The 14007-nt window shown below is 39.0% G+C and overlaps 1 protein-coding gene across 3 annotated transcripts in view; it reads right to left on the bottom strand.

Annotated features, from left to right (window-relative positions):
- LOC127574266 (sodium/potassium-transporting ATPase subunit beta-1-interacting protein 3) overlaps positions 1-14007 on the bottom strand; it is a 324203-nt gene that overhangs the window by 141878 nt on the left and 168318 nt on the right. The window lies entirely within an intron of this gene.

The following is a 14007-nucleotide window of genomic DNA, read 5'->3' as shown; positions in this document are numbered from 1 at the left end:
TTTGAGATTGGCATAATTTGGACAAAATTTTGAGTGATTGCAGATGAAGCAGAAACTCTATTTTAGTTACGTACACAGTGACCACTGTTTAAAATACTATCAGATGAAAATATCACAATGGAAATAGTAGATTGTAGAATAGGTTTACTCAGCCCGTCACACATGCAAAGCCATCATCCCTCATGCTTTTCAACATGTCACACTTTGCTATACTTTTGTCATTAAACACCAAATCAATATAAAATATTCAGTGTTATTCCAGAGAGGAATGAAATAAACGGTCCACTTTGACTATTACAGAAATCTAGATGGACCCTAATTTAACCATAAATATATGCGACTATCACAAGAGAGAATTCTAACATTTAATTGCATTTTCCTAATGTAAATTTGTGAAAATCCAATATTGAATAAAACAGTGTGTTCAGATGAAGGCAAGTGAAGGTTTAATGAAATATTTACTTGCTGTACTGTGTGGATAAGGATTGGCCACAATTTCCCTAGGGGGTATAAGGAGTAAAATAAAAGTGCCAGAACCCTTAATTCTGATCATTATCCAATAGCGGCAGATGGCGAAGCTAGTAGAGCTGTTGTCTCATAGCTACAGCAACCCAGGTTCAATCCCGAATGCTGGTGCTATCTGTTTCCTCTCACATCTCAAAAAATGTGAGAACTGGTAGGTTAATCAGCCACAGTAAATTATCTTCATAATCTTCATAAGCAGCATGTACATGGGCTTTTACAACCTCAAAAAAAAGTCTCTGACTCCTTTATCCTACATTGAGTATGAAAAGTCTTTTTCAAATTTGGCAGTCTTTGGAAACTTGTTACTGTTCTACGTCTGCTACATAACGCCATACAGGTCACGGTCCTAACCAACAGTCCCATCATTGACCTGATGTACAGACTGGAATCAAGCAAGACTGTGTCATCACATCAACCCCCTTCTCAGTCTTACTCACCACAATACTACACCTCACCTCCAACAAAATCCAAGCTGGAATGAACTTGATCTACAGGATGAACAGGAAACTATTCAACCTTCATCACCTCCACTCCAGAACCATATGTATCCCAATCTCAGTCAGAACACAGATAGTACTTACACATGTGCATGCTTAGGGGCTGAGCTCTATCATTGCTGATTCCTTCAATGACATATAATGAGAGGATAGGCCTTACACCAAACATTCAGGAGACAGTGAAGATGGTTATCAGGAATTACAGAGGGATCTTGATCAGTTGGGTAAGTGGGCCGAGGAATGGCAGATGGAGTTTAATTTGGATGAGTGCGAGGTGTTGCATTTTGGGAAGACAAATCAGGGTAGGACTTTCACAGTGAAGGGTAGGGCCCAGGGGGTGTTGTAGAACAGGGGTACCTAGGAGTACAAGTATTTAGTTCCCTGAAAGTGGCGTCACAGGTAGACAAGGTGGTGAAGAAGGCTTTTGACATGTTTGTCATCATCAGTCAGCACATTGAGTATATAAGTTGGGATGTTATATTGCAGTTGGTGAGGCTCCACTTGGAATATTGTATTCAGTTTTGGTCACCCTGCTATAGGAAGGATGCTATTAAGCTGGAAAGAGTGCAGAGGAGATTTACAAGGATATTCCCGGGACTCAAGGGACTGAGTTATGGAGAAAGGTTGAGCAGGTTGGCACATTTTTCCTACGCTCCGTAGGAGATGATGTGTGATCTTATAGAGGTGTATAAAGTTGTGAGGGGCATAGATAGGGTGAATGCACACAGTCTTCTTCCCAGGGATGGAGAATCAAGAACTAGAAGGCATGGGTTTAGGGTGAGAGGGGATAGATTTAATAGGAACCTGAGGAGCAACTTCTTCACCCAGAGGGTGATCAATATATGGAATGAGCCGCCAGAGGAAGTGGTTGAGGCAGGTACATTAACAACATTTAAAAGGTACTTGAACAAGTACATGGATAGGAAATGTTTAGAGGGATCTAGGCCAAAAGTGGGTGTATGGGACTCCCTTAGATGGGAAAGTTGGTCAGCATTGACCAGTTGGGCTGAATGGCCAGTTTCCATGTTGTATGACTCTATGACTCTAAAGATCTTCTTCTGGGCACCCTGCCACACACCACCACTGATTAAGGTTTATCTTGCAACCCTTGATAAGTGAATCAATTTTCACATCTTAAGAACACCTTTCTGTGATTGCCAAGTTCAATGATAACATTCACCACCAATTCCAACAAGCAAGCACAGTCTTCAGCCAACTGAGGAAGAGACATCCTGTGTGCTTTGAGGCTTAAACAATCTGCACAAAGCAACTTAAAGCAATGGAGAAATAATGTCGAAGCTGTCTCTGCAAAATTCTCCAAATTGGCAGAATAAACAAACTAATGCTCTCTCCCAGGCCAACATCCTCAGCATCGAGGTTCTATTCATGCTTAACCAGCTCCTAACTCCCAAAATGAGCAATCCAACTACAAGTTCCATGACTGCAAGAGATTTCCAGCTGGACTCAGAAAACACTCAAGGACATTCTCAAAGCCTCCTTGAAAAATATAACATGTTCATCATCTCGTGGGAATCCATGGTCCATGATCGCTCAAGACGCAGAGGAAAGGAGCTTCCAGGAAGACACCAAACACCTTGAGGCTATATGCAAACTGCAGGAGAGTGTGTAACAATTGAAAATACACCAACCTGCCCCATCAAGCACCTCCTGCCCCACCTGTGGCAGGATCTGGGGTCCCACATTGACTCATCAGCCACCTCAGAACCAAAGAACTGGAGTGGAAGTCAGCTGCAGCCCCGAGGGACTGCCTACGAAGAGAAGAAATGAGCAAGCATGACAAATATCTTACTGTTCCCTGGAGACTGAGAAACTATAAATAAATTAACTGAGATCCAAGCAGGTAAGCAAATTTTTTGAGATAAATTGAAATGGAATAAAAATATAATGCTTTTAAATTGTATGTGCTGGTGGTTATGTGCACATCTCTAGAGCAGCAGTCAAATTTAGTGTAGTGATGATGAAACAGATATTTTATTATGCCTAGGGTTAACTCAAATGGAATTGTCCTGTATTCCTCTACTCTCACTTGCAAATGTGCTTTGAAAACTATGTCATTACAGAGAGTGATTTACAATGCATGACCATGTTTTATATTCAGTACTGAATGCTACATCAATTCTAGATTTTTATAGCCACTGTTACAAATATAAACACTAAAAATAAATAGCTACAGTAACCTGGGAGCCAAACCACAATTCCAACCACACTGGCTGGCAACCATCAACAGGACAACGTTAAATTGGTTTAATTTTCAAAGTGAGAACAAAGACAAATTCCTGTCAAGAGGCCATCAATTGCTTATTTTTATGAAATGTATCTTGACAACACAGGAAAACAAACTAGGGTCCAACTGAAAGCTAGCTTTCAAATGCCAATTCAGTGGGTTACCATTTAATCTTTTTAATAGTGTGCTACTGGAGGCTTCAAATCCTGAGATAGTCTGTTCTGAAAGTCTTGATCGGATTCTGGCTTGTTGGCAGCTCAGAAGAGTTAATGCTGCAAAAGATTTATTTTAAAAAAAGATATATTCAGCTGTTCATTTTTTTTTACCTTGTATTAATTTCAACTTAACAGCTTCAGTACTGTGTACAGTTCTTCACACTACATTACAGGAAAGAGGGTGCAGAGGAGATTTACCAGGATATTATCAGGACTGTAAAATTTAAGCTCTGAGGAAAGATTGGACAAGCTTGGGTTGTTTTCTTTGAACATAGGAAGGGAATGAAAGATTTAATCAAAGGGTATAAAATATGAGGAGCCTAGATAAAGTAAATGAAAAGAATTTATTCTCTTAGAAGAGGGGTCAAAAACCACAGACATAGATTTTAAAATATTTGGTAGAACTTGAGGGTTGGTTTGAGGCTAGGAAGCTCTTTTTTGATCAGCACCAACACAATAGGCCAAATGGCTTCCTCCTGCATCCTAAATTCCCTGTGATTCTATCGGGATAGGAATCCTGAAAATGGAATTTAGAGAGTTAAGCCTGACATATTCCTCTGAATATAAAATATGATCTCATGCTCTTTTGTGTAAGCCTACTTTAAAAGTTAAAGAGTGCTTGCTAATGCAAAATCTCCTTATAACTCAATACACCAATTTTAGTTATCACTATTGTTGCCCTTTGTACATTTTTATTTAAATTTAAAATTTTGGGGGATATAGGCATTGCTGGCAAGGCCAGCATTCCTAAATGTCCACAAAACTGCCAAAACAGACTTTTCCAGGATTTTTTTTAGACTAGCTGTAGTGCACCATTAAAAAGATTATACAATGTAACCATTGAACTGGCCTTTGAAAGCCAGCTTTCAGCTGGATCCTAGTTTGTGTTCTTGTGCTGACTAGATTTGGCTCCAGGATTTAAAGCCAATGACAATAAAAGAATTGCAATATACTTGCAAGTCACGTTAAGGAGAACATGCAAGTGGCGAACTTAGTGATGCAACTGCTGCTCTTATCCTTGGTGACAGAGACTGGTGGTTTGGGAATTACCACTGAAATAGCCAAAGAGAGTAACTAGAGTGCATTTTGTAGATCATAGATACTGCAGCCAGTGAAGGGAATGAATCTCTAGGGTGGTAGATGAGGTACCAATAAAGTGAGCTGCTTTGTCCTGGATGGTGTTGAACTTCTTGAGGACTGTTAGAGCTGCACATTCAGGCAAGTGGACAGTATTCCCTGACACTCCTCACTTGTACCTTGTGGACGGTGATAAGAACTTGAGGTGTCAGGAGGTGAGTCGATCGATACAGGATACCCAGCCTCTGACCAGTATTTTGTAGCCACGATATCTATGTTGCTGTTCCAATGGGTTTCCTGTAAATGGTAATTCCCAGGATATTGATGATAGGGGATTTGGAGATGGTAATGCCATTGAATATCAGGAGTACATAGATAGAATATCCATTGTTGGAGATGGTCATTGCCTGGCATTTTGGTGGCGTGAATGTAATTTGCCATGTTAATCCATGCCCGAATGTCGTTCAGGTCTCACTGCACCCAGGCATGGGCTGCTTCATTTCCTGAGGAGCTGTGAATGAAACTGAATATTGTGCATTCATCAACAATCATCGCCACTTCTGACCTCATGATGAAAGGAAGGTTATTGATAAAGCAGCTGAGGATGGTTGGGACTAGGACACTGCATTGAGGAACTCCTGCAACAATATCCTGAAAGTGGAAATGATTAATAACCAACAATCATAACCATTTTCCTTTCTGCAAGATATGACTCTGGATATTGAAGTGCTTTCCCTTGATGCCCATTGACTTTAGTTTCACTGGGGTTCCCTGATGTCAGGTGTCTAGTGGTGCCTTGATGTCAAGGGCAGTCACTCTCACCTCCCTTCTGGAATTCAGACTATGATCCGCATTTAAACCAAGGTAATGATAAGGTCTGGAGATGTCCCCTTTGTTTTACCCAACCCTCTCCAAACTTCTCCTCTACTGAAAACTAACCTTTTCTTTCTCTCTTTCCCAATTCAGATGAATGGTCCTGCACCTGAAGCGTTAATTGTTTCACTTTCTACAGATGCTGCCTGACCGGTTGAGGGTTTACAGCATTTTTGGTATTTATTTCAGATTTCCAGCATCTACAGATTTTTAGCATTCATTAAGTGATGAGCTCTGGAGCCCAATGGTTTTAGTGAAACACATCCATTTATTGGTAAGCAAGATATTGAAGAGCAAGTAGAAATTCTGTGCCACTTGGATATTTTTATTAATTTCTAAAGATTAGAAATGAACATCTTGGTTTTATTTCTTCTGATTTCCCAAGTATTTCAACATCCTGTTTACTTTGATAGATGCTGCTTAAGAGACATGGTCAATGTATGATTCAATCTGGCCAATGTAAAGTCCACTTTCACTTCCAGATTCCTCTCCAAGATCAGTCTCCACCACTATTTTTTTCTATCGGCAGGCCTAAAAGGGAGGCAAGCTCTAGCAAGAGCAGCCATTTTGAGGATGGCTGCTTTGAGGTCAAAATGCAGTGATTGAGGTCTAAGTGCAGATTTTAGAGTCCATTATTATGGATGAAGAGGAACCATTTATCCCCACTCTCTGATTTCTGCCAGTCAGCCAATCTTCTAGTACCTTGCCTCTAACACCATGAGCTCTTGTTTAGCAGCCTTGTGTACGGCACCTTGTCACAGGCCTTCCGAAAATCCAAGTAAATAATATCCACCACCTCTCCTCCGTCTATCCTGCTTGTTACCTTCTCAAAGGATTCTAACATATTTGTCAGGCAAGATCTCCCCTTAATGAAACCGTGTTGACTTCACCCTATTTTGTCATATACTTCCAAGTACTCCAAAATTTTTATCCATAATAATGGACTCTAAAATCTTACCAATCACTGAGGTCAGGCTAACCGACCTATAATTTCCTGCCTTTTGCCTCCCTCCCTTCTTAAACAGGGTTGTCACATTTGAGACTTTCCAGTCCTCTGGGACCCTCCCTGACTCCAATGACTCTTGAAAGATCACTACTGTTGCATCCACAATCCCTTCAGCTACCTCTTTCAGAACTCTAGGGTGTAGTCCATCCGGTCCAGGTGATTTATTCACCTTCAGGCCTTTCAGCTTCCCCAGCACCTACTCCATAGTAATGGCCATTGGCAAATAACCTTGTAAACAATCTGTGGAGCCATAGGATATGAGTGATATCCTAAATGAATACTTTTCATCAGTATTCACCAGGGAGAAGGTTGTGGAGACTGGATAGTTAAGGGAGGTGTACATTGATATTCTGGAGCACATTTGGATCAGGAAGGAGGAAGTGCTAGAAATATTGGAGCACATTAGGGCCTGAGGGATTTATCCCAGGATGCTAAGGGAAGCAAGGGAGGAGATTGCTGGGACTCTGACAGAGATTTTTGCATCTTCATTTAGCCATGGGTGGATATCAGAAGACTGGAGGATGGCTAATGTTGTCCCCTTGTTCAAAAAGGAGAGTAGGGATAAGCCTGGAACTGACAGGCCAGTGAGCCTTACATCAGTGGTAGGGAAGTTGTTGGAGAAGATTCTGAGCGATAGGAATTATTTTCATTTAGAAATGGCAGGGATTTCATGCAATTTTTCTTAAAAGTTTAAGTAAGCAAAAGCTGAAATGATTAAAATGTTCCAAGAAGATGAAAAAACAATTATAGACCTTATCTAAACAATTATAAAAACTATAAGTTACCTCATGCTTATTTGGGTCTCTCTCAGTAGTTCCTCTCCAATCAAATAAATAGTGACATTATTCCTACATCTGATCTAACTTGGAACAGATTTTTTATAGAATTCCCAGATTCCCAATGGAGTGTTGGAAAATTGCTGTAACTTCATGCCCTCTACCTGGGTTCCATGTCCAAAGTCCAATATCATAGCACAGCAAAGAAGAGACTGGAGAATCACAGTAGTGTAGCGGTTAGCATAACACTACTACAGCGCCAGTGACCTGGGTTCAAGTCCCGCCACTGTCTGTAAGAGATTTGTACATTCTGCCCGTGTCTGTGTGGGTTTCCTCCGGGTGCTCCGGTTTCCTCCCACATTCCAAAGGCGTACGGGTTAGGAAGTTGTGGGCATGCTATGTTGGCGCTGAAGCGTGGCGACACTTGTGGGCTGCCCCCCAGAACACTCTACACAAAAGATGCATTTCACTGTGTGTTTCAACGTACATGTGCCTAATAAAGATATCTTAAGTTTGGGATGTCTGTGTTTCTGTGGATATATGAGGGAACCTTGAGGCTGCTAGCATTTTCCTGCAAAATCTCATCCCTCTAATGAATTATTCATTAAACCAAAATCTGAGAAGATCTTTATTCCTTGATAACAGCTTGTGTCAGTAACACAGATGATATTATTCACTTGCCAAGGCTGGCTGGCTGCCTGCCACTCAAATCTATGCATGGCAGCTGGGTTCCATTTTGTCAGTTCTCAGCTGATCAAAGGATTAAAAGCTGCATTTACTTCTCTCCTTTAACGACAGACCAAAGTGCATTCCCGGCAATAAACTATAGCTGAGGTGCAGGCACTGTTGCCAATTCACACACAGCAATGACCCGCAAAGAGAAATGTAACAATAATGAGACAATGTTGAGTGGGTAATATTTTTCTGTGAAATACTGTTTTCCTTTACATTAATCTAAGAGAACGAATATCCTCTTGGTTTAATACCTCATCCAAAAGGCAACATCTGCAATAGTACAGCGCTCCCTAATTACATAAATAAGAAATTCGAAGCTGATATTCTGTGGAAGTCACCAGACTGAGAATAAAACACGCAGCTTTTAGACTCAGTGGCAAGAGTGGTACCAACAGAGCCAAAGGGGAATGTGAAGTGGAATCACACAAGAGGTTCCAACCACCATCTGTAAGGAAGGCAAGTAGAAACCAGGGGTATCCTATCTACAACAATGCAAATAATGGCTCCTTTTCATTGATAACACCAGCAGCAATAGATTTGATTATGACATTTAGATCATAACATTTACTAACTAGCCCATCCAGCAATATGATCATTGTGAAGAGACAAAATACTGAAACTTTTTTTTATGAAGAATTAGAAATAGGAAAAAATTTTAACATGAACTGAATATTTTGAAGCAGCTGACAGATGCAAGCACTAATTATAGCTGGGCATTTGCATTATACTGAGGCAACTTGTCATTGAAAACAGTTTTTGACAAAATGCGTTTCACCACATGGCAAGTGTACACCAGCTGGATGAAATTCAAGGATTCTGTTTATCACCTAGGACAGTGATCTATTGCAAGAGATACCTTTGAAGGTGGGTAATCTTAATTTCTGGGTCCAAAATACTTTGCTGGAGGATGCAGATGATACTCATATTTACATTGGTCCAAGTTTAAGAACTCAGCAAATGACAAACCTTATTTATCTCATACTGAAGCTTCAGAAGAAAGTGAGTTTATTGCAGCAGAACCACATAACTCATTGAGAAGCAGAAAGAAATGAGTTACCATCAACTTATTCTTTTTGAAGAGTGGTATATATTTTAATATATACTGTATACCACACTTATTCAGAGAACATCAGACATCAGGGAATAAGGTTTCAAAACCATGAATTCTAAAACAATGCAGTTTAAAATGAGATTGAAACACACTAAGTTGTGCCTTTATGGATTGTTTTGCATTGTTAAATCACTTTAAGTGCTTCTTCAATTGTCATAATTAGTTTTGTTATAGAGTCATACAGCATGGAGATAGGCCCTTCAGCCCAACTTGTCCATGCCGACCGTGTTACCCAGCGAGCTAGTCCCATCTGCCTGCGTTTGGCCCATAGCCCTCTAAACCTTTCCTATCCATGTACATCTAGATGGCTTTTAAATGTTGCTAATGTTCCTGCCTCAACCACTATTTCTGGCAGCTTATTCCAAATACGCAGCACCCTTTGCATTTTCAATTTATCTAAAGTAGCTTTACCTGCAGGGATTTCAACCTCTCTTTGAATGGAATTGGTAAGTAACTAATGGTTTGAAATAATCAACTCTTCACTCTTTTAGAAAAAAATAATAGCCCAGAATTTGAACTGAGTATAATGGAAGTCATCTGACAACAACTGTAAATACAACGCAGCTCTCTGCAGAAGTCCCGAAGTTGCTACCAGATTCTCTCCTGTTCCACACATGCACTGCTGCAATCTTCATTCAAATGTAAAAATAAAGAATTGTCAAAAAAAAACTCAGCACTTTGATTTTTTTTCCAAATGTAGGAAGACTCTGAAGGTGTTTGCCTACAAATCCATGCCTGGTAAGCAGCACTAGATGTGTTATCTAATAGCATTAAAGAGTTGTAGTCGATCTCCGAAATTCATTCCATTAACTTCAATGTGCATTGAATGTTGACTGAGGATGAATTTCAGGCAGCGATGCTTTGTTTATTAACATTGAATGGAGCTTTAAGTGACAATAGAAGGTACAAAAACTGTTGAGCATCTTCTCTAGTCCAAGAGAACTAAATTTGTGGTGTGGTTTGTCATTCTTTCAGAATATTAAATTCAAAATTTTATTGATTTATGCCAAAAATATATAGCTTTTTAGTTTATCTTATTTTAGCTTCTACTTTGTATGTGTGGCAATTTATTTCCCTCTTGTACAATGTTAAAAAACATTATACTTAAAAGTTAGAGCTTTTTAATTTCAGGATTGGTGTCTTGCAAAATTCTTCAATCTGAAATGCTGCTCTATCAACCTACCCTTTATAAAATGCACCTGGCACCAACTGATGTCAGTTAAAGGGATTGTTCCAGTGGATGGACAATCTGTAAAGTAAATTCAAATCCAATGGCATATGTTGTTGAACAAAGCACTAGACCACATTGCAAGTTAACAAGCAATCCAACACCAAGCAACAAGTGAATTGTAAAGTTTCTTGCAGATGGTTTTGGGGTCAAAACAATGAAACATACAGCAAATTGTAATGATAATATTGTATTTATAATGTGTGCATTTGAACAGCTAGCAATAGGTTAACGTGTATACATAGTGCAGAAATGATGCTTTTAGTTCCATTGAAATGTTACTGTCCCAGAATAAAGGTTGAGTTCTGCTTTGCCAATTATAAGCAATAAAACAAGCCCGGTAGCTCTTTCAACTCTTTAAAATTAGCATATTGAAAAGCTTCACTCCATTAAACAAGAGCTTTCTATGCTAGTGCATGCAAATTTCATGCCAGTGTATATACACCCACTCTTATTTCCAGTGCTGCAAGTGTCATGCAGTTCAAACATTGAAGACTGAAATGGAATCAGTTCATACAGAATAAGAAAGGCCAGTCAATTGAGAAAAAGAAAAATAAACTTGCATTTACATAGTATTTTAACATACTGTTTGGACCAAATCACTTTGCAACCAATGAAAAAGTTTATAGTGCTGAATCTACTTTCAGTTGGTCAAAAGTAATAATAAATTGTGATTCCACAAACAGGTCCACCTGAGACCATGGACTGTTATCCATGCAAGCCTCATTCTTGAAGTCCAGCTGGTTCATGCTCTAGATTTGCCACAATATAAGCAGTAAAAGTAACAGCAGGGTCAGGTACACAGCTTGAATGCAAGTCCCTAGGCTCCATTGTGCCTACTGCCCACATTGAACAACACGAGATAAAAGGATGAAGATATCATGATAGTGAGCCATTGAGAGATTTGAAAATAAGGGAGAATTTTTTTTTAATTGATCTCATGGTGTTCCTGCCCAGCAGAAACTATTTGAATTAAATTTGCCATATGTAACCCGTCATATTTTAAAGTGTTAAATTATGGATGTGTGATAAACATTAAAAATAATTTAAATTACAATCAAATATCTCAAAATTCAACTAAAACAGCTGTTCACACCTTGTCTGGAAGTGATTGATATCATTAATTTTCTTATTACTTGATTTAAAAAATATATTTTAGCAGTCCATTAGAATTGCATGCATTTCTTGATATTTTCAGCCATCCTGTTTCGACTGCATATCACAATGAAGCAGTGGAAGGGGCTCCACAAAGATAATTGCCCATGTAACATTTCATCTAAGTCTAAGATTCAAAGCTTTTAAAATGGATTTTTGGAGATTTAATACCTCTTATTATCTTGGAACATTCTATGTGCTAAGTATTGTACAGGTAGATTCTTGCACTGTTGGTGGCACTTAACTAGCCTGCTAGTTAATAAATTGGACTATTAATCTGACTTTTTTCACATTTTAGAATGGCCAGAGAAATAAAGTGGGCACTCTGTGGTAAACAAAAAAAAATCACTGATGTAACACACCATCTCACTCAGTTAACACATAACATGGCAAGTTTCAGTTTTGGGAAATACAGATATGCTTGTAAAAGCTGACTCTGTGTACTCAAATACTGATTCTTGAAGAGAAGAGAGGAGGCTGTATTTTAATACCTTTGAACTCATTCCTAACTATGTTATTTTCCTGATGAAAGGTCATTGACCTGAAACATTAACCCCATTTCTCTCTCCACAGATGCTAACTGGTATTTTGAGCTGTTTTTGTTTCAGATTTCCAGCATCTGCATAATTAGATGTTTTAACCATATAGTTAGATTTAGCATAGTTATGGGCAAGGACTAATATAGACTAGGACTAAAAGTTCTAAATGGGGAAAGATAAGCTTTTACAAAACTGAGCACTGACAGGAAAAGTGGTCTGGAACCAGCTTCTTGAAGATAAATCAGTGTCAAAGCAATGGAAGGCAGTTAAAATGATAGTGGGAGTTCACGGCAGATGTGTTTCTGCAAAGGAAAAGTGTGGGATTGCAACTCTAAAACCCGTTGGATATCAAGGATCACAGGTAGACAAAAAAAAAGCTCATTAGATACCAGGAGGATAAAGAAAGTTCAGGGGTGGAATGTAAAAAGGAAATTAGGAAAACAAAGAGAGTGTGTGAGAAAATAATGGCAAGAAAAAAAATCAAGAAAACTGCACAGATGAAGAATAAAACTAAATGAATATAAATCCTGAAGTCTCAAATGAAACCAGAAAGAACTGATTTTGAAAAATATGCACAGAAAGAATAGCCAATGCTGTAGTCAACTTGTTATCAAGAGGAAGTGAGTAATAGTATCACAGAAATTTACAGCACATTCAAACCATTCAGCTCACCATCAACCTAACCTGAGACTCACAGACACCAGCTCAGATCCTGACAGTTCAGATGATGTCAAGGTTACTTTAGAGGCAGTATCTGCCACTGGTGAGTCACCAGGTATGAGTGGCCTGCAGTCCAGACAAGGTGCAATGGTAACTCTGATGTCAGTCCATCCAAGAGTTGGGACACATCTGTTCATAGACAGAAGACTCAGATCAGGGCAACCTACAGAAAAGGACTGATATATGTGCAGGATGAAATACGTGATGGACTGACAGGCCTGTCTGAAAGCATAAATACAGCGTCAAGTTTCATGGAGTCTTCTAACATCGACTTTACACATAGCTATGCTTTACTTTGAGTACTGTAGACCATCTTATTCAGTGTGGAAATGTGGCCAACTCCTTTACAACACTTGTGGATCCAATCATCATGCCATGCCTAATGGATGATGTTTCAGCAATCATTGCACCCCAAGCAGAAGACCATCTCTGCAGTGAAACCTCAGACTGCTGCCATCATCCCTCTGGATACCAGTGTTTAAATGCATAAAATTCACAGAGACTGATTGCAAACTGTCATTTCCATGAAGCTGATTCCATTGTGATGCAAATCATCTGGCAATTATTGCTAATTTGCAACCTAGGGGTATCTTCTCCTCTGCATAAACTGTTATATCATTTATGCCATGTGTCTTAAATGTACCATTATTTTGCCAGCATATTCTGGCAAATAATTGATTTAATTTGGATTTCATGTTTGTTTCTAGTTCCAATCAACATGCTCGAACTGCTACTCCAATAACGTGCCATCACTGAAAGGCTATTTCTTTATCAAACAGAGCAAAGCACAAGAGTCCATTATTAACCTTGACACCACAGCTGCTAGTTTGTCATGGCTAATTTCCTCTCCTCATACAACCCCAATTAAGCATTGAGCTAATTAATTAACATGCCTTAAAAGAATAAACATTGATTATAATGCTTTGCATTCCAAAATTTCATGAAAACATCAGATGCAATGATCTGAAAAAGGACATATTACAATGATCTAGCCAAAAGAGGGGCATTCAGAACACTGGGTTGGATTGGGGCGGGGGGTATGTCTTCTCATTGTGCAATAGTGTAAAACAAGTTGTCAATTCACTATCATCCATTTTACATCAACACAAAAGGTCTAAATCAGTCCCTGTGAGAAGTAGCAGGATAAATGCTAGTGGGTTGTTCTGTTTTATAGCACATTTGTCTAACATTTGAATTTCACTGTCAATGAAGAAATGCTGTAAAACATTGTTCTTACATGTTGCCAGAAAACACCATTAAGTACTTCCAGAGGAACAATAAAATTGCATAATATTTGATTATTTA

This window comes from Pristis pectinata, chromosome 9 (assembly GCF_009764475.1).
Source record: "Pristis pectinata isolate sPriPec2 chromosome 9, sPriPec2.1.pri, whole genome shotgun sequence".
NCBI classification, from domain to species: Eukaryota; Metazoa; Chordata; class Chondrichthyes; order Rhinopristiformes; family Pristidae; genus Pristis; species Pristis pectinata.
Note: the sequence above shows the minus strand (reverse complement) of the source record. Positions and strands in the feature narration are given on the sequence as shown.